This window comes from Leptinotarsa decemlineata, unplaced genomic scaffold (assembly GCF_025532065.1).
Source record: "Leptinotarsa decemlineata unplaced genomic scaffold, Ldec_3_MD MMD2_tig00026363_RagTag_RagTag, whole genome shotgun sequence".
Lineage (NCBI taxonomy): Eukaryota > Metazoa > Arthropoda > Insecta > Coleoptera > Chrysomelidae > Leptinotarsa > Leptinotarsa decemlineata.
Window position 1 is genome coordinate 618,068 of NW_027412706.1, and position 13,689 is coordinate 631,756.

The window sequence follows — 13,689 nt, forward strand, 5'->3', positions numbered from 1 at the left end:
ACACCTGTGTGTTCGAATTTTTTAGGAGAGCTATTCTTTGTTCTGTTTGAGTTTGGGCGCTGCTAAAAAGTGTTCTCTTTTTATTCGCAATTCGCGAATGGTTTTTTGATACTCTTCAATAAGGTTGTTTCACTCGAATTATAACTTAAATGCCTCAAACTATTTCGAAGCACGTGTACATTAACCGTCACGCAGCGTACAGCAATACATATATAACATTGCGGTGCACGTAGGTACTTCAAACGGCAAACATTCATGTAATACAATAAACAAGAAAAATTGTAAAAAATGCACTGTCCACTCCTCCGTCGATGAGAACAACCGCGACATATCTGCTCCCCTCGAGGGCGAAGCCGGGGTCAAAATGATAATTGCGTATATTTCTTCTGTATCCTGTAATTATCTCTCAAAATCTCACAAAATGAGTGTTCTTCATATCATTCAAATAACGATAACTTTTGAAACTGTTAAGACTGTGAATGATTTGAATCGACAACGTAGCTCGCTAGCTTTGTATTTCACATATTCTCATCGATTATCATATGGCAAAAAGCATGAGCGTAATTGAAATATTCATCTGTCATTGAGCACGAAAATTTCAAAACGATAGATAGATTCGTGATCAAAGCATGATCACCACGCATATTTGCATCTATTGGGTAAACTTAGCAAGCCTCCTAACCGCTGGCCAATCAGATTTGACTGCAATCGGCTGGCGGAATTCTTTGTACAGTGTCGGAGTGGTCAGTTACGTTTTAACACCTCTAGTGTGTACATATACGGTATTTCAAAGTTTAAAATTTTTAAAATGTCAACTACTGATACGGCTGAAGAAACTGCCAATTTGTTTCCCTACACGCCACCTGAAACAATTTCCTATACCCAGCCGCATATTATTAAAAAAAAAAAATAAATCGGTCGTTCCTTAGTGCGACTCTGTACAAGCATCCTTGTCTGGGAAATCACGTGCACTATGCATAATAATGTTTCGGAGTACTCTTTTGTTTAGATGGATGAGTATATATATTAGGTTTAGTTCTTAGGTACTGTTGCATTAACCCACTATTGGTTAAGTGAAGGAGGATTATAAAAAACATTAAATATAATGAGAAACAAAATAGAGTAAAATAGGGATGATGACTATAAAAATTTGAGGGTTTATTAAATGAATATGTCAAAATAAAAAATAAGCAGTTAGTTAGTTAGGTAGTTAGTTAATTAATCTTATTCTGTAAATTTCTCTGAGCATATATTGATATGTCACAGTCATATGGAGATTTGGCAGTTCTGACACAAATTTATCAAAGTTTGGTTTCTTTTATCGTACAACTGTGGAAACCCTTATTTTTTCCGAACTTTTATAGTCTTAGTTTTAGTTATGAGGTATATCAGATATAAGCCCATTATTGTAATGAACAAAACATATCCACCCCAAAGAATCGCAAAAAAGAGTCTCGTTCAGCAGCGCACGCAACCCTACAGACGGTTCTGCGTGCTTAGGATCGCACGTTAAAATGTAAAACCCTCACCTTCTCTCAGGTTCCACAAATTATCTGTAGACGATATTTTAATTTCAAATCATATATTAGAACTTGGAAAATTGAATGACCTGCTCTCAGAACTGCTGTAATTACTGTCTGATACAATTATCGCCGTCTACAATAATTTATGAACATAGAAAAACAAGTTACATTTACAGAACAATACCCATGCTGAATGTGATGGAATGAAGGAGAACTGATCATTTATCATTTGCATAATTTCGTCAACAGTACTGGTTTCTGGTTACTCATGTCTTAACAAAAGAGGTAATACGTGCTTGGAAGTGTGGCTTTAATGTTTTTTTCTTATTTAAAATTAAATTTTATTGTACAAGTTGAACCCATTAACATTTGAGTTGAAAAAAATCTCTTCTCTGATCCACTTTGAACATAACCTATTTTTGAAAGAAATGTCAAAACTTACCATAACTTTGGAAATCCTGTCCTATTGGATAAATTTCACAAAACTTTCGGCATGGTTTTTCATTTGGAGTTCCCTAAAAATTTTTTTGTTTCACATCTAGTGAAAACATTACACTAACCAGCTTTACGAACGATATGAAACAAAACAAAGTCAAACCATAAAACACAAAACAAGACAACAGACAAGTAGGTCCACCTGAACAAGTTGGAAAAGACGAGTAGTAGGGGTAAAATGGTTTTGTTTGGTGTGAATTGCCTTATGATTTGACCTACTACTGTTGTGAATTCAGTGTTGCCAAATCTTTCTTTGGTACCACAAAAGATTTTGGGAACAGCAAACCGTTTTAAAAAACGCATTATCACTGAAATCCTGTTCAAAATTTTGTGTTCATCTATTCATTATGGAAACAATATTGAGAATAATAATATTTTTTACTATTTCAGGAATTTTCAAACTCATGTCGGAAAATCACAACTTTTCTGGATATAACTACTTATATTGAATTATATCTGAAAGACATTGTTCATATTGAGTCACCGATGCCGGTCTTGAATAGGCAATTGGCTTTCCAGCAGAACAGATCATATCCAAACAGTATTAATTACATCATCTGGTGTTCCGCTCAGACTTATCAAGCTTTCGATGCTATTCGAGGGACCCATTACTGTTATTTTAAAATTGAGCCAGCCCCGGATCTTCAATTTTTTTCAGGCGGAACAAAAACTGAAAAATGTTGCCCCTGTCAACTTATATTTATTTTTACCTTTATCATCCTTACAATTTCAGCTGTCAGATGTCCACTTTTGGACATAGGCCTTCCGGGAAAAATGCATCCATTGCTGTTCTTTCTATGTAAAGTTTAGTTATTTACAGATATTTAGACATGAACGTCAGAATAGGATTTAAAATAAAAATGAAAATCAAACCAGAGGTGTGCTGCCCAGATCTGCGAATCCTGCGGGCGAGCAGGCTCGTTTTTTGAACTGTGCCTACGCGCCTCGCGAATAATAATATTCGTGGTTAATGTAGGTCAAAGTTTAGTATGTGATGAGCTGCCCAGTCGTCTCTAGAGTGTGAATTTGGCCGCCCTCTGAACTTGCCGCCCGGGCCCTAAGCCCCGGCTAGTTCCAGAGCTGAATTGAGCAATAACAAATATGAAAAAAAAATGTGAAAGTGGAAATCCCGTTTCATCAACTTAATTAACTTATTACCTCTGGCATCTAGATCATAATAAGATACATGGTAGCTAATATATAGTGGAATTATTTCATCTACGTAAACTGAAATTATTTCTGTTGAAGTGTCAAGACTACATACTCTCATGAAGCTTATGCTTACCTATCAGTTCTGAGATTTGATTTTCCATTTCTTTTCTAATTTCAGATATTGTGTAAAGCTATGCATATACACATTGTGTGAAATATTATTACATACTGTAGCACTGAACAATACTATTTGAATTCACAATCATCATGATGATCGAACGAATATTACAATAAATAAATTCAACAAAGAATATAAATAAGGCAAGAAGCATGTACATAAATCCAGAGTTGGGAAATAGAAATCTGAACGTTTCAATATTTTCTGTCTAAGCAGTTTAAATGGGTTCGCTCAATAATGTGTAATTATCTAGGAACTTGTTTTCTTGTTGTGTGTCTACACATGTATTTTTTAAAGGATATTGGCAGTATTGAAAATTACTTTTTATTATTATTTTTTAAATTCATATGATGTTAGAATTTGAAGTTTTACTTATTTTTTTATATATGATTATTGGGACATTTCTTACAAATTTCTCATATATACAATGAAATTATTGAATATGGCAACACTGAGTGACAGAATTTGCGAAGATCACTATTCAAACTGGGACACTCCTCAGTCAAACATCCTTTTTAGTTCAAAATATAGCGGGAAATTAATATGAAAGTAATTTTGAGCCGAATCGCAAGATTGTAATTATTCGTACCATTGACATATTTCATCATTATATTATATTTCTCTGCTCCAATATGCATTCAGTAGGTGTTAGGCGTGTATGCATATGCAACCAACATTACAACCTTACGATGCGTTAGTTGCCGAACGATTTCTAAAATTTCACCTTGGGTAGGATGTTTCACTGAAATGAATACGCAATCCCTCGTACGCCGTCTCAAGTCTCAAGTTTTGAAATTGCTACATAGGAACATGAGAAAGTAAAATATTTGATTAAGGATTATTAAACTTCCACTGCTGTTGAAATGACAGCCGGCTGCAGCACCCTGTTTCATAAAAATCATCATTGAAATCATGAAAACGCTGACCCATGACTGGATGAAAATTAATAACACTTTCTATGGACTGGTACCAGTCTAACTGATAAAGTTACGATTATTAAATAAAATTTATTGTGAAATTTGAATGATTATTGTCATGAAAATCGTAATATTCATATGCTATATAAAAATTCTTCTGGTCATAAATTTAGCTATCATAACCTTCTTACCATTTATCACGAAATTCTCTACTAAAAGTTTCAATGTTGTTTTCGTCGGGGTCACTTTAAAAAAATCGATGATGAAAAATACAATGAATTTTTTTGACTTTATCCCCCCAGTCTCCAAGCCACCCCATATTTTTTATAGGAAAAGGGGCGAATGATAATTTGAAAAGTATTTTTTCGAAAAGTATGGACGTTTTGTCCTGTAGTTTTGACATTTCCTGTTTAGTAAAAAAACAAAATGCACATTTTTTTTAAAGGATGGAATCCAGCAACTTCAGGATATGTTTGGGGACAAAGCTCCATACATGAGAACAATACCTCAAAGAAGGTCTGATCTGAGCTTTATAAAGTTGCTGAGGTGTGTATAGTTTTCTGGTTCGAAACAGTGTTCCAAGCTTTTGAGAAGCAGCCTTTGCAATTCCAGCGACATGATTGTGCCAAAATTCCCTTTCTCCTCTGCTGTTAACAAAATATTCCATCAGTTGAATAAGAAAGCTGAAAAGCGTCCGGACAGTACCCACTTTCCGGACGATTTTTCTTTAAGAAAGTACCATTTTTCAGGCCTAGTTTGGGAAGTACCTTGTCTGGGAAGTACTTACGTACTTCCCGGACTAGGCCGGGAAGAATCACGTCGTTGTTTTCATAGTAAATATAAAAATCTTGGTAGGTAGATTTTGATAAATGTAGTTGATCACAATCATAGCTATTTGACATAAAATTAATCGACAGTTTGGTTTTTGTTCGCAATTATCGCAATAAACTATGGAACGCAGTGGCGACAATGAGTTAGAAAACGTGCTCTACGAAATTTCCAATGCAGCTGCTGCTGCTGCTGCTACATCTACACAATTTTTGCTTGAAAAATCAAAGTACAGATATGAACACGTTAATGATTGGTTCTCGAAATGGATGGGTATGAAGAAATGCAAAATTATTACGAAGGCCGTTTTTTCCTGGTCCTGATTGGCGACATCGCGACTGCTCTACCGGTGAGGCTACATCACTGCTGCGGAAGACCGCTGAAGAGCGGGACGCCGCAGTAGTGTGTATACAAGAGCCCTGGGTAAAAGAGCCTGCTTGGCAGAGCTGGATAAAATACGATGGGGGGGATAAGATTAAGGTACGAACCTGGGTTCGCTCCTCCGTTAGCAGTCTAGCCCTGAAGAATGCGAGAAATATGAATGGGATAGGAATAATTGTGGGCAATGAAAAGAAAAACGTAAGGATAATGAATGTTTATGACGAACCAGGTGAAAGGAGAAACATGAGAATGGACGAAATTCGTAAGAATTTCGATGAATGGGAAGAAAGAAAGATTCTGGTCGGAGACGTGAATGCAAAAAATGTTGCCTGGGGTGGCAACATTACGGATGAAAGAGGAGAAGATATGTTGGATTGGGTAACCGAAAGGGGTTACCTAATCGAGAATAAATGTATACAAGTCCTGCAACGTTCTCTAGTAACAGAGGGGAGAGTTGGGTCGACCTGACAATTATTGGAAGTGTGCAGGTAGATAAATGGAAAGTATGCATGGAGGAAACGTTAAGTGATCATCGCATGATTGAATTTTACCTGATGGGGCTACCTAAAATGAGGAAAGTGATGGTGACGAATGTGAGGGGAGCCATCTGGTCTGGGATAGAACGAAACATATCGGACTACAGACCAGGGAGGTTAGGGACGATTGAAGAGATTGAAAGGGAAGCCAACATGTTTCAAGAGCTAATTAGGGAGACATGCATGAGAAATATACCAAAGATCGAAAGAATGATTGAATCGGAGAAAGAGTGGTGGAACGCAGAGTTAGAATACTCACGTAATGTCAGAAGAAAGAGAAGAGAAATGCAAGGAATAACAGATGAGGACGAAAGGAGAAGGAAAAGTCGAATACAAGAGAGAAAGGAACATGTATAAAAAAATGATAGGAAATGCTAGAATCGCATGGTTGAAGGAGAAGGTCGAACGAATCCAGGATGAAAATCCCTGGGACCGCACCTATCGACTCCTTAACGACGACAGGGCCAGGGACATACCTTCTAACGTCGTAAGAGATGATGGAAATATACCAAGGGGAAGGAAGAAAGTAGTAGATATCTACTAAACAGGTACTTCCCCAAGGATGATCACTTGAACGACACTCCGATCAGGCGTAGAATAAGAGAGGAAGAACGAGGGAATGGGGTGAGGATCATCCAGTCTTTTCCATTGGGGAGCTGCGAGCAGTAGCTGAGCAGCTTCTAGATGGAAAAGCGGCTGGAATAGATGAAGTCCCCAATGAGGTTATGCGTAGGGTGGTAGAGTGGAAAGGGGAATGCATGGTAGAGCTTTTCAACGCCTGTCTGGAAAGAAGGTATTTCCCAGCAGTATGGAAGCAAAACAAGATTGTATGGATACCAAAGAAGGAAGGAAACCCCAGGCCGATCAGCTTATTGACAGGTATGGGGCGGATGTTGGACAGTCAGATACAAGTCTGGTGTGAAAGGTAGTTGAAATTCTCTCCAAACCAATACGGTTTCAGAGGAGGAATGGATACTACAATGGCTGTGGAAAAATGGTGAAAAGAATAAAAGAGAACAAGCAAGGAAGGAGACACAGCCTGGTTGTGGCGTTAGACCTGTCCAACGCCTTCAATACCGCGTGGGCATCGGCGATTGAGAAATGTATGACACGAATGGGTATGCCAGAAAATGTGGGGAAGACGTGAATGAGCTTCATAGGGGAGAGAACAGCTACCTGTGGAACGGTCTCTGAAACAGTGAACAGAGGGTGTCTACAGGGTTCTAGTCTGGGACCGACCCTATGGCTGATTGTGATGGAAGCCTGGTTCGAACGAATGAGATATATGAAAGTTAGACAAGGCATAGGAACATACGGAGTGCAAGTGCAGGCCTACGCGGATGACCAGCTGGTCATCATTGAGGGTAGCTCTATGGGCAGGATAGAGGAAAAATGGGATCTGGTCTGGAATGAATGCAAAGCATGGGAGGAGGAGATGTGGTTAGAATATAATGAAAGAAAAACGGAATGCATGTTCATACAGACCAGAAGGGATGAAAGACCCCCGGTCATAAGAATGAACGAGAGAGAGATCGAAGTGAGAATGAACGTGAAATACCTGGGAATTGTGGTGGACTCTGGATTATTATTCATAGACCACCACAAGGAGGTTAGAAAAAGTATTAGTACGCTAGCGGGAAAGATGAAGAGATGGACCGGGCCGAATACTGGAATGAGGAGAGAATGTGTTAGAATCATATATGAAAGGGTAGCAAAGCCTGCAATTATGTATGGAATGCAAGTGTGGGGGAGTTGAATACATGATAGTAGAGTGAGGAGACAACTGAGCGCGACGCATAGGCCTTTTCTGATTGCCTTATGTGGGGCGTACAGAACGGCGCCGACGGCCACGCTCAGCGTGAGCTCAGGTATAGCCCCGCTTCATATAGAAGTCGGGGTCAGATACCATGAGTGGAGAATGTATGGAGAAAGTAAGAACGAAGACAGAATGAAAGGAATAGACAAGGTACTCCCTTGGATGCAAGGGATGTTGTGGAGGAGAAGTAGGATGAGGGAATGACTGAAGTATATGTGGACGCAGGAGCGAGAATGGAGGACGGGCGAATGGGCATAGGCTGGGCGTATGAAAGGAACGCGAGCGAGTGGGTTCTAGGGAACGAGAGGATCCCGGAACAAAACAGTGTGAATGAAGCTGAACTGATCGCGATAGAGAGAGTGGTCAGCATTTGGAGTATGAATGGAAAAGTGAGCATTGTCAGTGACTCCGCCATAGCGGTGGAAAAAATGAAAGCAGTATGAGTGAGGAATAAAAGAATAGCGAGAATCCAGAGAATGATTGAAGAGAGGAATGAGAGGGGAGCACGGACTGAAATAGTATGGCGCAAAGGACACCAAAGCAATAACATTGGTAATAAAAAGGCGAATGAAGAGGCCAATAAAGGTATTGGTAAGAATCGTGTTACCTGGGAGGTAAAAAGAAGGAATGATAAAAATGAAGAGAGAAAAAGGAAGAAAGAGCGAATCAAGGAAGAATGGCAGCAAAACAAGATTGTATGGATACCAGGGCGAACTGACAGGGCACGGCAACTTCCCGGGTTACCTGGCTAGATTCAACCTGGGACCGGAAGTGCCTTGCCCATGTGGGTGGGGGGATAATGTGCTTGAGAGATGTACGCATGGAGACAAGGTTGGTTGGAGAGAATGGAAAGAAATACTGAAACAGGAAAGGGGTAGAATGCAACTGAGAGATAGAAACGGGAGAAATAGTGAATGGGTACGCATTGCGAATGAATGGGCAGAGAGCGTGGTGCGAGATGAATGGGATAGATTAAATGCAGGCTGTCAGCTTACTGTTACGGCTAACTCATGGACATACTGGAGAGGCGACGATTTTTCCAAACCGAGCTGAACGGTTCAAAATAAAGCAAATGATTTGTGGACCTACATTATCTGTTCTCTGGTGATATATAAATGTACATTAATTATTAGAATGAGCATTTTGAGTTTATTGTAATTGTAAAGCAATGTTTGTAAATGTATTATTTTTTGGTTTGGTTTTGGTCATCGCTAAAAAAGGGTCAAAACAAATTGGGCAAGTTACTTCTGCTGATATTTCCTCCTCATTGTAGCCATAGACTCCAACCAATGGATGTTACAGTTTATGGGCCTTTCATAACAAGATATTGAATAATTATGAACGAGTGGATTGTAATTTAAGACTGATAAATAACTGATTTTCACAGAAATGAGCAATTTTACAGTTTGATAAGATTTATATAGGTAACAGATAAATAGTTTATTAAGTGATTTTTATTTGCTGAAAGACTGTTTTTTTTTTGTAAAGAGGAACCCGGCTCTTTCATACACGTTGCTTTGAAAGTGCCGATTTCCTTTTTTTCTTTAAGTTGCCATATTACTAATTTCTGTCATGGTATCTCATTTTATTTTGATTGGATAACCATGACTATCAAACTAATTATTTACAAAAAGCAATTTTACTCAATAACCATCACCTGACGTACATTTTTTTGATGTTTTTCAAAACTGGCTCTTTCATACACACTCTCCCATAATAGGAAAATAGTCGTTAAAGTCAACGACAATTAATCATATCAATTTGATATGAATCTGGGGACCCCACAGGGAGGGGTGCTTGGACCACTATTATTTTTACTTAATGTTAATGAACTACCAAAAAAAATAAAAAAAGGTCGAGTTTTCATATATGCCGATGACACAACAATCTTTGTGACGTCCCCAGATCAAAATGAAATTGAAAATAAAACGAAACAAGTAATCAATAAATTCGAATGTTGGTGTAGAAACAATCATTTAATGAATAATAAACATCAGGAAAAAATAAACCGTAATGAGTACAAAGGTTCGCCACATTATGCCAGGGCAAAATATTTTAACTTATTACCACACAGCATCAGAAGTAAAACAAATTTTCTCAAATTCAAGAAAAAAGTCAAAGACTTTTTGGTAACAAGTTGTTTCTATTCCCTGAAAGAGTATGAAAATGATATTTTTGTGTAACATGTATTATTTATTATTGATATAAGTGATATTAGATAAAATATCTTTTGTAAAATGTGACGTGTCATATATACATTCATGTATCAAAAATGATGAATAAATTTTGACTTTGACTTTGATAAAACTTGTGAAACAAACAAATATAATGAATGGAAAAAATGGAAAAAGGGAAAAATGTTATGTAAAGTAATGAAATTGATAATTTATGTAATCGGATTAAATATAAATATAAAATCTGAACAAAAACTTTGTTGAAATTTGTTAATATTTATATCACTCATATAAATACCTATTAATTTGTTCATGTACTCATTTGATTTGTTTTCAATGGTATTTTGTTGACAGTGACATCGATGACAAAAATTTCATTTTTCATGTAATTTTCACAACTCTGTTTAGATATACGATTGACTTTTATTCAAAAACTTATGAAGCAAAAGTTAACAATTAGATTGATGTTTTTATCATAAAATACATAATGATAGAGTGTTAAAAATAGCAGGATGGCAACCGCACCTTTGCAATGAAGAAACAGGAAACACCCTGTAAGAAACTTCCACCTATTTCCTAAACGGCGTTTCCTTGAACATGCCTACATGATCCAGCATTCCTTGCCTCAACAAACAACTAACGGGCCCCGTTCGTCAACTATTATAACAGAGAAGTCCCACCTATGCAACGTCCATCAGAGTATTTGGCGACGGTGCCACGTCTTATCAATAAAAAACTTTTTCCAAAAAGTTTGTTTGACAGGGTTTTTATACTTTTTTATTGTTATCATTCTATTTTTATGGTTATCATTCTGCACTCTGCGTTCTGCAATTACCGGCTTTACAGATGATCTGAAATACAGGGTGTATCATTAATTTTAGGTGGTATTTTTTCCGATTTTAATGAAACTGGGTCTGTTTGTTAACAGTAACAAGTGGCTTCTTTTCATGAAATTAGATCAGGGGTAATAATTCCAGTGACGTCACAGAGGATTATCTGACTGATATTTATGGTAAAATCATTGTTCGCTGTTTTTCTCCAAGTTTGACTTTTTTATTAAATTAAACAATTAATTAAAAACAAGTGTTCGAAAACAATCTTTTATAGAAATGCACTAAATTGAAAATATAATTTATTTAAATGTTTGATCAGGGTTATGCTGTAACATATTCAAAATCTTTTTTGACATCAATGGAATTATTGTCCGGCAATTATTGTGATGGCAAGAAGCCCTTTGTGACTGTTAAGAAATATTAAAATCGGCAAAAAGACTTTTGAGTTATTAATAAAAGAAGAACGTTCATATGTTTCATAAAATATAAGTAATCACCACTCGAAATTATTGACGTCTTTCAAAATACCCTGTATATGACAATTTTTAACAATGCGGGAGTTATGAGAGTTGTGAATCAAAAAATAATAATGAATACCTATATCAGGTAATCAAAATACATTATTTACCTCACGTAAATTCTCCAAGTTGATTTTTACGTATATTTTAGGCAATATCCTTAAAAATAAGTCGCCAATACTCCCAGACACTTTCCGTCGGCCGCATTGCTTTGCAGACGCTTTAAAGCTTCCGAAATAATTACTCAACTTCACATAGATTATGATGCTCCATTTTCATATATGTCCACCAGGCAACTATTTTAAAACCTTTTACAATAAGACAGACCGATCCAAGGGGCCAATCATCCCCTAAATTCAATTTTAATGCCTCTGTGGGTAGGAGCGCGAGGGCATTATCCACGGGCATGAGACTAAGTGAGACATGTATTAGGATATATTGACTTCTCTCTCTTACTCTTTTACAGTTCACTCGTTTCAATTAATTATTAGTATTTAAAAAAATCAGGTAAAAATTAGAAAATTAGGTAAGTAATCAAAAATTAACTTGTGAAAAAATGCTCATTTGACAACAATAATTCTAGAATTGTATCCTACAAGCTGTTTTGATGAATTAGAAAGAACCTAATTTTTTTTAGAAATGTCAAAAACTCGATAGTTTATTGAATAACAGCAATTTTTTGAAATTAATTATTTATTGGGAATTGATCATAAAAAAATACAAAGTAGAAAAATATTATTCTCTCAATATTTCTCAGTAGTGCCTCTAATCTTCATTATCAATTCATCATCTGGCCAATCTTGATATTGAATATATAAATCTAAATCGTCATTGTCGTCATTTGCATTATCCTATTTCCTTCCACTTCTACTGTTAACAACAATTCAAACAATGACGATCTGAAAAAACTTAGAGACACAAAAAATATGAGAAACGAAAATAAATTACCTGATTGTTCTTCCAGCGACTCACTGACAAAACCCGGTAATTGATCTCCATCGAACCAATGAAAATCATAAGTACCATCTTTTAATGTCCAGCCATTATTTTCGGGTTTGAAAATATTTATCATCTTCATAGTTGCATTGTTCCAAATACTAGCAATGTAGTTAACCCGTCGGAACGGTTACCAAAGCTCACTTTTGCAAGGAGGCATCAAAGTTTTTAAAATTTTTCCGATTGAATTCTTCAGTAATGTCAGAAACCGTGTCAAACTGCGAAAGGCTTTCCTGTACCGCTCTGCTGAAGCAAATAAGCCTCAAATTCAAATATTAGCCCTGGCTCTGGCAAATGTGAATGTTTGATGTTGTTGAGTGCGTTATTTGTTATCAATAATATGCCATTGCCTCATGCAGAGATATGTGATTTGCTGGAGGTTCATCTCGTAAACAAAAAATGTTGTTGAAATGTTATTGTCGTTCCTTCACAAACATTCAAAAGTTCAAGCATTAGTGACAGGAAATCCAGAATGGCTTGTAAGTGAGAAGTGCCCCAATTGGAGCATGTATTTGATCATCATTACCAAAATTTTCCGGAATATACAGAAGACTTTGGATTTTGCAACATTTTATAAACATTACCGATCAAAAAATTGCTACCAAAATTACAGGTCCGTATTTAAAAATTCCATATTTGAATGTCCCCCTGATTACACCCTATATGAATATTCTATGATCATATTCTAATAGTACAATGAAAGTTCTAATGACGAATTATAGACAGATTTTCAATATCTATTCAAATAAAAAACATAAAATTTGGAAATTTTCGGGGTTTTCTCGTGGTAACCAAAAGAGCTACAGTCGATTTTTTTGAATCATTCAACAGTACTCGAAAATAGGCAACTTTGCCACTATTCAACCACCGACTCTATATCTTTTACTGTTTACCAAATCCCCATGCATATACTCAAAATGTGAATAACCCTTTGAATTCTGGAAAGAAAGGTTTGTTTTCTACTTCTACATCTTTATAATAAAATAAATGTGAGAATCTTCCAAAGGAAGGAACAAATCAAATAATTTCAAAATAAACTAAAAATATACACGTTTCAATTTAAACAAGATTCCTATGACTGGAAATAAATCAAATAAGAGAAAGAATTTCATTACGTAGGTACTATCATCGATGGCATGAGTAGATTCAACTCATTCGTGACATAAAGGCGTAATTTCATGGAAGAATTGAGTGATTTATCTTGTAATGTTATCCAGATTGATGCTGAAAAGTCAACAAGGTAAGTGACTTATTCCGAAACATCGGATGTCCGCCATTGAGGATGACACTGTTCCATGTAAGTGAAATTTTCCTCTTTCATGAACTATATTGTGTAGCAATC

At 36.4% G+C, this 13,689-nt stretch overlaps 1 protein-coding gene and 1 long non-coding RNA gene across 2 annotated transcripts in view; both read right to left on the reverse strand.

Moving 5' to 3' along the window:
- LOC111514574 (kelch-like protein 26) overlaps positions 1-2,146 on the reverse strand; it is a 55,198-nt gene extending 53,052 nt beyond the window's left edge. Inside the window, exon 1 of the mRNA XM_074185181.1 lies at positions 1,966-2,146. The gene's annotated coding sequence lies outside the window, so the exon portion shown is untranslated. The remainder of the gene's footprint in view (positions 1-1,965) is intronic.
- Positions 2,147-9,820: 7,674 nt separating this feature from the next.
- LOC141486702 (uncharacterized) lies at positions 9,821-13,119 on the reverse strand. Its single transcript, XR_012467991.1, has 3 exons — positions 12,300-13,119; positions 11,462-12,250; positions 9,821-10,851 (listed from the first exon to the last, which is right to left on the reverse strand). It is a non-coding gene; the product is annotated as an uncharacterized lncRNA (long non-coding RNA).
- Between the last annotated feature and the right edge of the window lie 570 nt (positions 13,120-13,689).